A 15,593-nucleotide genomic window follows, 5' to 3' on the forward strand; every position below is an offset into this window, starting at 1 on the left:
TGTGATTTGTAGCCAAAACGATGTCTTTCCAGTGTTCAACCCCTGTTCCACTATGTTTTTAATACGAGTAGTAAGGTCAGGAACTCGATAGTTTCACGTCATTGATGATGGAAGCATAAGCCATCATAGTATAACTGAGAGGGCTATCAATCAACAATTCAACATGTATGGACGGAATATATGTTCTCAGGACTCTCCGTCGTGTTGTATATTTCTAGATTGAGATTCTCAAAAATTGCTGATGTCCTGAGAATATTACCTTATCATATAATAGTGAAGGTAAGGATATTTTCAAGTGCCTTGGTTGGATGCAAACTTTGATTTTAAGATACCTTTTATAATACCTTGTCTTAATATTACCAAAGATATCATTATAGCAGATTGAGTTAATGACTACCATTAGTATTGAGGAAAGTCTCGGGTTAATAATTTCACTTCTACATACTTTAAACTTCGGTAACTTGAATAACTTCAAAAATGTGGTACTAATTTTCATTTAGAAAAAATATTATATTCTATCATTCATTGATACTAGTTATTTTTTACATTTCACACGAGATAACACTCATTGTAAAGTACGATCTTAGCCTCATGAACTGAAAGCAATTTCTTATGGTGTTTTAATAAGTATTGATAAGTAATGGAATACAATATCATATACGCAGAGTTATACAGGCTATGCGTTTTTCCTTCTCAATACTGTCACTAAATAAATCGATTTCTCGACAATTATACTATCTCTCAAACAATTCTTTATTGATCACAAATTTGTAATTACTCTTCGTTCAGTATTCCTTATGTTAGTGGCCCTCAATTGGCACTACCAATCAATATTCACTAATATACAATATATATAATCACTCACATTTAGCATCACATCAATATGAGATGCTAAATTTGAGATATCCGGCCAATATTTTGTCATCCTCATCATCACAAGCCAGCAGTCCTAGGATTGATTAGAAACAGTTCTCAATTCATTTATCCTATCTTATACTCTTCCATGCCGACCATTTTTTTCGTTTCCTTCGCATCCTCAAAAATGAGTCATTGATTTTTTCTTAAGGTTTGTGTGCATAGGTGAGGGTAGAGCTCAGCCCGGACTGAGCCACTGAGCCACAGGCGTGTGAACATCTCACACTCAGGTCAGTTTCTTTCTCCGACCAATTCCCACTCCGTGAATATTTTATTGGGCGGTGTTCGAAGGTTTCAACCGGCAATCTAACGCAGAACTCGGAAGAGAGTTGCCCAGCTCTCTAACCACTGGGCCACCACGCTCCACCACCCTAAACCATATGAGACCTTTCTTTGGCGTTCTCTCCTTTGTCTCGAGATGTGACCGATTATGTTACTCAGTCTTTTTGCGAGGGGTTGACATTCACTTCTCACGCACCCTTCTCAAGACTTGCTCATTAAACATCACTGTCAGTCGATCCCTTGATGGGGTATCCCTCGGACACAGAGAAAAAAATTAATATTTGGGAGTAATAATAAGTGAATAGATGAATTTCAACCATCACTGTATACATATGATAAATAAAATAAAAACAATTATATCCGAAGATTCAGGCGTGATGGAGTGGAATTTCTTCATATTGAAATAAATTCTTGCAATTTCTCATCAATATTCCACAATCCATTCAATTCCACAATCGTGAAATATTGCAAGTATTTATTTTTCAATACGGATAAATTCCACTCCATCGCGCTTGAATCTTCGGATTTCATTGTTTTAATTTTATTTATTACATGTAGGTTCGAAGATATTCGCGGCGTTGATCAGATGCTCTCTGCATTCTCTTCGGGTTTTCACCGCGTCCTTTGGGTTTTGGCGATAACAGTTTCGCTGACTGCAATGTCGCCAAAACCCAACGGACGCGGTGAAAACCCGAAGAGAATGCAGAGATCATCTAATTTATTATATGTATAAAAAGATGGCTATAATTCATCTATTCACTCATTATTTCATTATAAAATAAAAACAGAAATGTTTCCATTTATGCAACTATCGAAATCCGAATGCGGATATTCCTCCCATAAGGAATTTACCTAAAGCTGTTCCGGTTCCAATTATAACTAACGGATACAAAGCCTGGGGAATAGAGATACCGTCTCCTTCCTGCGGAACAATAAAATTTCCTGAAACTAAATAAGAAATTTTAAAGTCGCTCGCAGCTATTGATTATTTCCCCGGCCGAGAGGTATTTCTGTTTTTATATCCAAGAATATCCACCCCGGAAATATTGTGGCGTTTCAGAAGATTAATTGTCGATTCCTTCGTCATTTATCTTCATTAAGTATGTCTTTCCCAGCTCATTTTCCAAATTGTAATTTCTTAGCGTAGTTTATTAATCAGTCAGTAATGGTTAAGATGAACCACACGTCTTAAAGGAATAAAGTTCTGTGGTGTATACACGTTTCCATGCATGTATAGCATTCGTTGGTGGCTATGTACTGTTCTCGTTTGACGATTCATAATGGTATTTTCTCCTTCCATAAAATGTCTTTGTGTTCTCAACTAAGAATGCTGAATAAAATTATTAACACTGCTGACTTTATTCGCTTTCTACCCAAATTTAAAAAAAGAACCGTTTAATCGTGCAGCAACTAATGCATGTTCAAGCGTTATTTTGGATGAAAATTTTCTACTCATTGTCAGTGAGAGAGTTTCTCTTTTTTTTGGAAATCATGTGACATTCCCAGAGAAACACTTCAAAAATAGTATGAAGTATTTGGTATATCTCAATATAAAGTAACTAAAGGAAATAGAAACTTATGGGTTTGTCGGAAGTATGGTCAGACTGGTGAACCTATTTGAAGCGCAAAATATAGTAGTTGCTAATTGAGATATTATTTATAGACAAACTGAAGTTAATATCTCCAAAAGCACTTTTATAACCTAAATTATGGAAATTTGTAGCTTATGCTTACCTCTTTTTCAGGCAGTTTAAAATGGTTTCGAAGCCATCTTGTGACTCCAGAGACGCCTATTACCGACCCTCCCTCCCTCTAAATAGCTGAATTGCTTAATATTATTTTCAGTTCAAGTATCATGTAAGCATAAATTGGGCAGGGGGGTAGTATTTACTTACTTTTGCCGTAAAATTAGAGGGGATGTCACAGCATTTTTTTCATTAAGGCAGGAAGGTCCCACTCGTTAATGAAGAGAATTATTGTGACCAAGAAGTGTGTTCGATTGGTTTTACGTTCTAGGTAAAATTTCGTAAACAATGCCAAATGCCCAGATAACGTATAGCGGTGCACGCACTTTTAATATATCACTAATAAATACCTTAAGAAGGCAAATTTACCTATTTATTTTTTATTTATTTTAATTTACTTTAAAGATAAAGTAATTGATAGCGCTCTTTTTTTTGGAAATCATGTGACATTACTAGAGAAACACTTCAAAAATAGTATGAAGTATTTGGTATATCTCAATATAAAGTAACTAAAGGAAATAGAAAACTTTTAACTTAAGAAGCGAGTAGTAGGGGAGGCATTTGCAAAATGCTTATTTTGGTTTGCATGGGAGGAGGAAGGTGTCAAAAATGACCAAAAATACGTTTACGTTATCTTGAACAATCGCCTGTCGAAAGGTGCTTTTGTAAAGTTTTTTTTACTCTATGTACTTCTTAGTATTTTCACACCATGATGCGAAGTCACTCCCAACGTACAGTGACATTCTTTATCTCGCTTGGAAACTATATTTCAATAACATTTAATATCTTTAAAAAGGAGAGAGAAGTATCAGTGTTTTCATAAAATTAATCTGTGTCTATTAAAATTTCTTAGTGCCCCATTTCCCGTAGTGAATGCTGAAGCTGGGATTTCAATGTTGACCTCAGCGGCCTCAGCATTTCGGTTAAAGCACACCCGTCCTCAGCGGTTTTGAATGTACGCACTCTGACGTGGTATGATGTTTCGGTCCAATAAACTCTCCTTAAATAGTTGATCCGCGAGCTCTCGGTCTCCGTGTGAAATTTGCCGCGGCAAGAACGAGGAGCAGTGGCGGATGGAAGGTGGGGGAACAAAAGGAGGATGGGGATGGTTGCGCATGCGCCCGGAAGTGACGTCACTCTCTCCCCCTCCCTCTGCCTACGAGGCGCTCCTCCTTCCCCTCCTTTGCCGCACCCGCCGCACCCCTCCCTTCACACTGGCGATCGACACACTGCGGACTGCGGTGCCGTCGTGTGGTGCCGTGAGTCACGGTCTGAGGAAAAGACCGGCCGCCGTCCTCCCCGCCGCCGCTCCGGCCCGCACTCCCGCCCCCGTCTCCCAACAAATCTTTCATCCCTTGGCCCGCGCCGCGACGTTACGCCCCTTTCTCACTCCGCGATGATGATCTAGCATCCACATTGCGACGCGTTTGTTTATTTTGCTGCAGTCCGTGCTTAAACTTTGTCTTCCACTCATGTTCGACCGCCTGTCAAACCTTGTTAACTTCTCATCCTCGCCTATAGGCTACTACCTCTTCCCCAGGTTTAGTTTCACCTTGACTTCCGTTTAAAATTTTCGTACCTCGGAATCTCCAGGCATCCGTATCCATTCAGGGATATCTTCTTCCAACAGTATGTATGAAAATTTTCGTCACAACACTCAAGATTTGTGTGCCAGTTCGGTTTAATTTAGCGCCTTAATTATTCACATTCATCATATAGTGTACCACGCTGTCTCCCATTTATTAGTGAGAAAATATTTTCGTCCCTTAAAATCCAGCATTCCAACAGCCGAGGTTAGCTTTCGATCGCGGTAATGGTAATCAGATATCTTAACTGATTAATTGAAAGATCTTGGTCGTAAATCCATGATTCATGCATTTTTTAAGGCATAATGCAATTTAGGATCAGGGTCTTTTCTAATCCTCCATCTTTTATACTATGAACTATCTCTCAGCATATTTTCTTCACTCGCAAAATAATTTCTCCCGAATCAACCAAAAATTTTGATGTCAATACATCAAAAGGCACATTTAAAAAGACCAACCTTCATACATAACCCGGAATGCAAACAGGTTGCGGGGAAGGTTCCTGAAAAAATCGAAGTTACCTTATGGATGAAAACTCGAATTTGGCGCGAAATTTCGGGAGTTCTAGTGCCCGCCCATTTGAGAGCATAACGATTCGGAACTCTTCGCTCCGGGTTCAATCCCCTGTGTCGACTGAGGAGTCTACTTCCGGGAATCCAGGTTGATGATGATGATGATGATGTCCTCGGATCGTAGTTTTCAATGACTTCCCCCTCTCCTTCCTTCGTGCCTCTCCCTACTTTTCCCCTCCCACCACGCCCCTACCCCCCTCCCCCCCAAGCACTACTTCCGTCGCAATCTCGGCTCCCTCCGAGGAAGCGCGAGCTGTTCTCCTGAGTGACGTTTCCCCCGTCGCGGGCGCGCGCGCGGCGTGTTGAGTCGCGAGCGGTGCAAGTGAAGGAAAGGTCAGTTCGGACCGGAGTGCCTTTGACGACGCCGGGTGGCCTAGAAAGCGGACGGCGGGGAAGACCGGAGCAGGGTGGTAAGTAAACACACTCACCTGACGGTGCCAAACAGTGTTCGAACGCTCGGCTCAGCGCAAATAGAGACTACGGAATGTGATGTTCTAATGGGCAAGGCTCCACCTGACGTCTTGAGGCACTTACGAACGGCACTTGTTCTACCGTGCATGCTATTGTGATTATCTTTCAACTATCGTGTGACAGGGTCCCATCATGTTTAGTTGGCTTAGTGAGGATGGCTAGTAGGCCATGGCTACTATCTTAGTTGAATTACTTGAAAATGTGATTGAGCCATTATTTTGCATTGAAACGTACTAGGCAAGACTTGTTTAAAATCTAGTGAAAAAAATAAAAGTTGTTTCAGTAGTAATATCAACCATTTATTGCGCCGAGGCTGAGCGTATTTCAACTTTTGACACGACTATTACAGTGCAGCTTTTGCGCAAAATATAATAGAAGCATTAATTTTTAGAATTTACCCTAAACTAGTTTCTTTTTTGTTCCAAGTTGACTTTGAAGATTTCATCGACATCTGCTTCAAAGCTATAATATGATCATGCTAATGACCTAAGCTGTCGACGCACCCGTAACCCCAAACCTACGAATATAATGATCGTCACCTGCCTAATGTCACATCCAATAGAGAATCACGCTGCCCCTGCATTTCAAACAAGATGATTTCGATTTAAGTCTTCTAAGCCTGCAAAAGTCCAATGGATTTATCCTCAACATCAATTATTATTATTATCTACCTAACTATATTACTAGATATTGTGCTGGAAAGATTATCGTGTGACGCTGGTTTAATGATGAGGGTACTTTTTCGATCGAGAAAAATGTACTCACCATTTCCATTTTTCGTTTACCAAAGAGCATTAATTTGCACACTTTATTCTGGCGACTCGATAAGATCAAAGGTTCCATCCCGGCTGACGTTTCATCGTTCGGATTTAGCATCATCATCAGAGTAAACGAGAGAGCGTGGGCATACCATTTGATGCTTATGGAAGCAAATAAGCCGGGACCACTTAACTTATATCTTGCTGCATTTTCCTTAATTCAATGCTCGGTTTAACTTCAACTTGGTTTAACTTCGGTACTTGTACCATCAAAGATTATCCTTGATTTTCCATGACTTTGTCTGTCATTCTCTGGTAATTTTAGCTTCTAATCTAAATCTCGTCTGGTCTGGCTCGTGATTACTCTCTTCAGTGCCGAGTTTTCTAACTACTACGCCAATCATGTAACTTATAATGGTACGATTGCTTTAGGGTGTTTTCTGGCATATTCTTAATATGAAAGGTAACGTGAAAAAAAGGCGGGCATGAAAAGTTAACCTCGGAGCCGGACTCAATACGAGTGTAATCAGACTAAATGCTAGGAAAGTCTCAATGAATGCTGCCGTACCTGTCATTTTATCCAGAATCATATGCTGGATGGATCAATTGTGTCTCAACGGATGGCTGTAGATAATCATCCTATATCTTTCTGTTTGCATGGAATGTAATCCAGATAGAATCTGCCTTCTAAGCCCATTTGTAACTGGATTTCATTTACATTTTTTCGTTATTTCAGTGCTCCTCCGCAAAAATGTTGTCCTCATTCTTTGTGATTTTATTGACACAAATTTCACATTTATTGAACTCGATTAGTTCACAGCATTTTCAGCATTCGGCATTCTTTACTAGTTTACAGCATTCTCTAATAGTTTAATAGCATTTAAATAAGAATAGCTAAATTACTTATAAGTGCCTTAATTGGATAATTAGACGCGTCACGTTGGTAAAAATGGTACGTACGAATGGTTTTTTTCTGCCGATAAGTTCTTTTATTTTTACTGCTGTGTGCATCCGACAATAGTACCTCTTGTCGCAGATTTTCCGCAGTGATTCAATACCTTTAGTGTCAATCGTCTCCTTGACAGAGTCTTTGGAAAGAGAAAACCATGCCAACAGTTCATCTCCTTCCGGTTTTCATCAATTATCGTGCTTTAATTTAGTGAGTTTTACTGAAACGTTTGCTTCTAATCCCCATTCAAATAGCTCTAACTTTTATGACATAAGCTTTTTTAATGAAAGCTGTTGATTAATTCTGTTTTTAGAGATACCCGCTCACCCAAAATAATAAAAAGTGCCAATTTATTCCCTAGTTTTTGCTAATAACGCGGCTAAATTTTCTTGTAATTACTATGGTGGTATCGAAAGTCTGAATCACTTGTTTCATTTTTCGCTTTTCCTAATTTTTTAAATATAAAATAATCGCCTGTCACATTTTTAATTTAATATTTTAAGGAAAATTGCTTAAATTGATTATTATCGAGCGTCTGCAATACCTCATATATTTCCTAAAACTTGAGTTTTACCTCTGCTCACAAGCGGAAACCCCCATGAAAATTGTTCAAAGCTGTGCTGATTCTCTAAATTTTCTATTCATGTGGTTGATTAATATTAAATCCTAGATATAAACTTCTAACTTAAAAAGGATATTGAGTAAATTTTTGTTGGTATATCTGTGTCATTTTCTTGTGCATTAGCATAAATTAATCTCATTATAAGCTGTATTCGTATGATGCTCAACTATTCAAATAAGCACTTCCTTAAATTAGCGTTTATCCCTCTCCCAAAAGAAATTGCAATGCCATCCAATGACGGAATATTGGTCAAAACCAATTTTTAACAAAAATATTAGAATTTAATTTAAAATAACTTAACATTTCCATGTTAACAAGGAATTATCGTACCCATTATTTTCACCATAGCCGTAAATGATTAATAAGGAAAATATATCGATTAAAGCAGCGCTATAGTGATCCGAATATTACTGAAATATTCAAGTGTATTGTCATAGTGATTGGAAATCATTTGCGTTATTTCTCTCCGGCATAGTAAATACACGCAGTATTGCAAATAGGCAAAATCTGACGGACTCGTAACAAAAATCCTGTGACGAGTAATAGCCGGGTCATACATATTAAAATTCACTATAACTAGTGAGAGGGGTGGATCGGAAAAGTCTGTATTCAATTTATAAATTATAATCCTCGCTAACTATTCCACGGTACATAAAAAATCTAATATAATTCATCAATCGCGTTTGATGACGTTCCAAGCTTAGCTTACAATGATATCTTCATAAGGGTGGATTTGTGTAATGTGACACATCGCTGTCGCCTCGCACAGTAAATTCTAACGTACTCGTTTTACTTTGTTATGTATTTTATGGCGTCAATCTCATCCCTTCTAATTACGAAATAGTGAACATGGGCATTTTGGAAAGGGACCAAGTATTTTCCAGTGCCTCTCCACAATGTGTGAATTAATTAATTTGTTTGGACGAATGACTGAAAGATAACACTCCACGTGAAGCGTCAAGAACAGACTTGAAGCGACGCTGAGAGTAATTAACCTGCATTCAAATTTCACTTCAATTCGTATTTATCTGTATCCGACGCAATTTTTTTGAACGACTTCAGGCTTCTTTTATCCCTTTTTGCCATCGCATATTGACCTAAAATCCAGGTTAGGTGTTTTTAGAAAGCCAAAGCCAACATTCTTTTCGAATAACTATATAGTCAAATCGTGCATGTCCCAAATTGACGTGGTGTACTTTGTATAGAGTTAGAATATCATGGTTTTTGAAACTTCAGGATTGTTTTTTTATGGAAAACGCCCTTTTTCAATCATTTCGTCTGTAGGAACAGCATATCATGCAATCATTTCTGAGATTGCATTACAGAAGAGGAGTTTCAAAACGAGAAATTTTGACAGTGATTCTAGCCAGTGTGCTTTTTCTATAGCTGTTTAATATTCCGAAGCTTAGTCTGCATGTCTATACTCGTCATTTGGAAGCATTGGGTATTTTTCACGCGCATCAAAGTAAGCTTTGAAAGGATTTCTTCCAGGATTATCTTTTCATCTGCAATGAAAGTTTTCACTCATCCTGTCAGTGTTAACATGTTTCTTTTTTGCAGTCAGACTCATTTCGAACCTTAAGTATCTCGAATAATTTTATGAATTAAAATATCCCCGATATCAAAACCGTTGCTACTGCCGATAGCCTTTTTTTTCAAATTCCATTCTAATTTGGTAAATATGTTTTTCCAAACCCCTTCTTATAAGCAATTTTGGAAATAACATAGTTATCTGAAAATATTTATTAGAGTTATTTTTATTTACTAATCTTATCCATACCTCTCTTCTGCAACTGACTGGTTTTCACTCACTGGCTGTGGGTAACGTAATCAAAAATATTGATCATAAATTTAGAGATTGATCGTCGGGAAAGATTCAAATTAAATTTATGTGTCATTGGCTTTCCTTTGATATTCATTTCCACATTACTTTTTATTCAGAGCTTTTAAGAAATACTTGCAATCTCGTTTTTTTCGTTAACTTTACCTGTCTATGTGGTAAGGAATGTAAATAACGTAATTCCTAAGAGAATGTGGTTTTGAAAATTTTATGAAAAATAGTTTCAAACCCTGGGAGATAAAAACGAGAGGCGGAAAGGAGTCGATGCTTGGGTGGGGACGGTTCATTACTCTGAAGCGCGCCTGGGGTGTGTGCAATATCTCTCAACAAAACGGGGGAAGGGGAGGATCTTCTAGGGAAAACAAGATTAAAATAAACGCAGTCGTTAAACGCTTTAGGGAATGCACAAAATCCGCCCCACTGGTCTTATATTGTGATATAGTTATTATGTTTTTAAAACTTCCGCTATCGCCTCACAAGTTTCATGAGGCATTAGCCAGTATTAACCCTTAAACGGTGACGTGCAGTCTGAGAGATCGCTGCGTTTCTAAATTACGAATATTTTCAAAATTGCTATTTCAAAATATCAAAAATAATCGTGAGCGCCATAATTTTGTAAAATAAGGACATGGCACTCGTAAAATTTAACGTTCTTATTATTTATTTCTGAAAAGTTGCAACTGAATTTGAGTAGCGGTCTGTGAGACCTCACGTCACTAAATTGGAAACCCAATAAACGTAATCCTGGTAGAAATGAATCAAAAAGTTGTTAAACACATTTCCTAGTGATTTTTCAAGAATAATAATTATATTTTAAATTTTTAGGTAGCATTTTTAGTTGCATAACGTTGATAATTAAGTAGTTAATTAAAAAATGTACCATAGTAAAAAAATAACTCAAGTGTTTTTTTAATCAGTTTTTTTATCCTGTTTCAAATAAAACTTTTTACTGAAAAAGTTGGTTCGTATTTGGAACGCATAATATTAAATATAAGTTTTATAATCGTCGAGAAGTCAAAGAAACATTTAACTAAACTATAAAAATGACTATGCAACGTTTTATGATTTTTTTTCATTGCGGTACCCCAGACCGCACGTCACTGGTAATGTAACAAGAATTGCACGTCACTGGTTAAGGGTTAAGTTAAGTAATGGATGTGACAATTTTATTTATCTTTATCGCCCCGAAAACAGCTCATCACCCCAAAAGCATCTTTCACAGTGGGGGAATATAACGTGTAACGACGTGGGATGATCACAAACAACCGTGCACTACGTAGGGACAACCAATCCAGGTGGGACTCGAACCCGCGACTTTTCGGTTTTGTAGGTTATAATATTACCCCGCCATCACCAAGGCCGGCAAGCTATTATATTTTCTATGAAGAGACACTATTTTATTTGAAATATAGCTAATTTTAACCTTGATTTCCTAAAAATGCCCTGAAAATTGACGCCGTACTATTTGCATGAGTTCGTCTCTAAGAAAGGAAAAAAAACGACCGAATCAAGTGTGATCCGTTAAAGCCTACTATTACATGCTGGTGAAACAAAGCGCTTCCCTGTCTGGCTACATAAATGATAGTTATATTCATATTTCATCAAAAACAGCGATGGTACCTCTCCCTCTCCTCTCTCTCTCTCTCCCTTTTAATACGCGTCAGATGAGAAAATATAGACATCTGTTTTTCTGCTTGTATATCAAGTTTTTAAAATGACCCAGTGACCTCTCTCGTGAATAACTGGCAGTTTTTCCTCATAAAACCGAATTCCAGTATACATGCAAGTACATATGAGTGCCTGAAGTCCACAATAAAAGTGTGGAACCGATTTTCTGCCTCCTTAATGATCTGACTTTATTTATTTGAGGTGATATGTGGTTAACGAGGATTCTAACATTAATAGTTTCCCACCAATTTTAGACCACTATCTGACGGCTCGTTTTACAATTTGAGTCAATGTTTATGAATGAATATTTTCTTGGTAAAAACAATTTCGTGTTGAGTTTTGTCCTGTGGATTTCTTGGAAGTAACAACATAACAAAATTAAAATATTCTTTTATTTTATGTGCTACAGAAAGCATTCAAAATCTAACTAATATTAATATACTATTTCATAGTTTATGCTGGCTATCGATAAGCTAGATTTATTCCAAGTATTCAGATAATGTGCCATTTCATGGCTACATGAATTCTTACCCACTCTAATCGCGGATGTAACTTGATCTTTGCATTACCTTGCTTGCATAATTGCCATATTATCTCATTTTTTCGATTCGCTGTACCATATTTCTTTGTGTGAATCTGAAAAAATAATTTGAAAGTTTCCTCTCATATACTTAAAATCTTTATTTTTTACTTGTAAATTAATCAAGAGAAGTATTGTATGTCCTGTGATCCATATTTGCTTTTATTCATTCTTCGTTTAAATCTATTCATGTTTTTCCCCGGAAAAGAGGTCATCGAATCACTTTCCTAAACTAAGCCACAATCGCAAACTAAGCCACGCGACTTGCACACACGCCGTCGATACTTCAGCCACAATGTTGCTTTATTGGCCTTGTTTTTATAGCTTTCATTCAGCTTTGCTTAGCTTGAAGAGGCTAGTTTATGCGCAACATCCTGTCCCACCAGTACTCTCTGAAAGTCCTCAGTAACAATAGGAAAGGGTTTATTGCGACCGTTTTATGGGGAAATTTTTCAATTTTCATGATTTTTCTGCGAAAACTCGGTTGTGAGTCCCCGTATATCTTTTTTAGGCAATACGAATTAGTCAGAGATGTGAAGAGGTGATTTAACCATGTTCAATACCGACAATTCCTTCAGTTAACCCTTTAAATCGTAAAATTGGGGGTTAAACATAGCATTCTCATTGAGCAGTAACTATTTTGCGTGTTTCTATCTACTCAAAGCCCTCTGCGTTTGACTCTCGGTTTTCTCTCTTTGTTCATTTGCGTCATATTCAATTAGGCGGGTATCTTTGTTTCCTAACTTCCTCTCATTACTGTTCTCTCTGGTAAAGCCCGTGAGAGGTAGAATATCAGTAAGCGGTAAGAGGTCTGGAGTCAGCTAATATTGTTAATGATATGTAGGTACCCCTTACCTCTTAAACGATAGGAAGATACTTAACTCACGATTCGATTACAATTTTATTCGGATCAGTACTTACAGCAGAGAATAGTTAAAGATTGACTCAACCTCAGTTCTACCGAGTGGGATTAAGCCAAAAGAGCTTTCATAGATTTTATTGCTATAATTTATTTAATTCTTATTGCTATTAAAGGCTGTTTTATCAAATATTACATCCGGGGAGATAGACCTTTGTTGCCTTGCAGTGACTTAAGACAACAAATCGATGGCGTTGAATTCTACATTGACAATTTGCATCACTGTTAAGTTTACGATATAAAAGGATGAAACACAGTTTCCTGCTAAATATGCGACAGATATGAATGGCAGAAAAAAATTCTTGCTAAAAATAGATGCCTTTTCCAGTGGTATGCATCTAATATACCATTCTGCATTTCTTATTCAAGTCGAATGTTATGAGATTAAATGGAATTCACGTTATTTAGAAAATACGTAAAGTGAAACACTAAACGAATAAGCCCATTAAATCATGATATGAGAATTGATATGAATTGATATTAGCTTGATAAGGGTATTTGATAATGGTAAAACAGCCGAAACCGGTAATAAAATAGAAATTTTTATAAACTTGTCGAAGAAACAGTGTCTGTCTTTCATTATTAATATCAAAGCCTACTTAATGTTGCCCTAAAAAGTAACACGACACGGTTTTATTCACTTCATTCCATCACTAATATAAAAATTGAAATAAATATACAATGATTCTTAAAAATTTTATCCATACTTTCAAGTCCACTATGCATACACGTAATTTATATTTTAAGCTTTAAATTTCTTACCACGTTCTCAATAAAGTTTTTCGAGGTACATATACCTACCTTGAATGTTTAATGAAAGTAAACATTTATAAACTTACTAAAAATATTGTTTTCGCCTGATTATTACTATGCTTTGCTCGTTCTTGTAAAAAAAATTCAAATTTAGGCTAAGAACTGACTCGAATTTATCTTCCCGGTTTTTCCCTGAAACTGGTGGCATTATTTTTTAAAATAATTTTACGACCCACTGCCATCCTTTTTACATTTATTTATCACCGTTTCTTTTTCAACATTTTGATCTCAATTTCTTCGAACAGCTTGCCCAAGCATTCCACGATTGCGACGTAGATGATATAGTTTCACAGAAAAATTATTGCAAAACGCGGCCCGAGATAACGGCCTCCGTTTCATGGTTTTCCGCGCGAACAGTACTCGTCATGGGAGCATCCGCCGTTGGAAAAGTGTTCCATCCGTCAGGTTGCAAACATGAGTACTGCAAACATTACGCATGCACCGATTAGCGCGCCGACTTGAGCTAGTCACATGGCATGTATGAGCCGAGGCCTAAGAAAGTTTCAACGGTGCATCGCTGGCTCCAATTACGCCATAATGCTGGCATGAAGTTTTGCTGGGAGAATTGCAAGTATCTCGGAAGTTCATGTTTATTATACATTGTATAAGGATATTATATCTACCCTCGGGCGGATTTTACATAAAAAACTCAACCATATAATTTTTGACTACCGGAGAAGGGGTATGTTGAAAACTAGAGAATGGTATTATGAAAATCAGCTGTGAAAATTAGCATACAGGTAACAGAAAGTGCTAACGGCCCATGTGTCCATTTCATTAGAAAAGTAAAGAATTTTGAAATTTTCTGGCGTAAAGCCTGAGTGTGGCTTGTCCTCTTAGCTTGAATATCGTCTTAAGATACCAACCCTGATATTCATCTGTCCGGAACCGCAAATTATTTATTTCGCCATCGCATAATTTGGATTATTTTACTCAGTGATGCTATGGATACTGCCGCTACATTGTTCATGGAATTGTAGTCCAGGGATAGGATAGTTTGAGAAGTGAAGCATCACTCTAAAAAATTGCACTGTCACATAAGCAGAAACTCATAACCCTAATAATCAGGTATTCCTTTAGTGGTTACTGTCATCATGTTTCCGCAGCATTTAAACCCCTTTAAAAATACTTGGGTGACCCAATCTATACTAACCATCATCAGCAAACAAGTTGAAGATTAGTTTGACGCAGCTCTCCATTTCACCATTCAATCAGGTATCTTTTTTTATATTTACGTATTTATTTTCCTTCAAATCCTAAATAATATGTCTTATGAATCCCATTCTGGGCCTTTTTTTGCCTTTCTTCCCCTCATCATCAAGCCATCATGCCTCATGATATGGCTGATTGTGTTCTTCCTCGTAGGATGAGCTAATGAAGGTATTTTTTTATGGATTTTGTTTTCCCGTATTGAGATCGAATATAATTTATTATTGAGCTTTCATGTCTGTTTGATTATAAATCTTGCTTCTACTTTTCCGTCCCATTCTTTCGTGAGATTTATATTTTCCCCTTCGACAGTTTTTGTCTTCAACTTGGATTTTTTCTCGTGGTGAAATTGAAAGTAATGTAAGAGGTTATTATTATGTGCAAATCGTGGTAATAAGATCCATCGTAAGGAAAATTAATAGTTATTCATAAATCACGATCATAAACTTAATGTTAAAGTGAGTTATGGTTTCTGTAAACATTTGTCCTATGTTAAAATCAAGGCAAGTATGGGGTGAGTTGCTCACTCAAATGACTATCTTTTACTTTTACAAAGGTACCTGGCTAGTTGTACACTAGTGTTTCATTTTTCCAATTTATCTTTCCTTTTTTCCTCTCTCCTCGTATTAAGAAAGTCATAGGATAAAGAAAGTAATAAGGATAG

The 15,593-nt window shown here is 37.1% G+C and overlaps 1 protein-coding gene across 2 annotated transcripts in view; it reads left to right on the forward strand.

Annotated features, from left to right (window-relative positions):
• Positions 1-4,203: 4,203 nt before the first annotated feature.
• The window catches only part of LOC124167177 (monocarboxylate transporter 12-like), a 41,712-nt gene continuing 30,322 nt past the window's right edge, over positions 4,204-15,593 (forward strand). The window contains exon 1 of one of the 2 annotated variants that reach the window (XM_046545016.1): positions 4,204-5,510. The gene's annotated coding sequence lies outside the window, so the exon portion shown is untranslated. The remainder of the gene's footprint in view (positions 5,511-15,593) is intronic. The other variant, XM_046545007.1, reaches the window with a different exon arrangement.

The sequence above is a fragment of the Ischnura elegans genome, chromosome 1 (assembly GCF_921293095.1).
Source record: "Ischnura elegans chromosome 1, ioIscEleg1.1, whole genome shotgun sequence".
NCBI classification, from domain to species: Eukaryota; Metazoa; Arthropoda; class Insecta; order Odonata; family Coenagrionidae; genus Ischnura; species Ischnura elegans.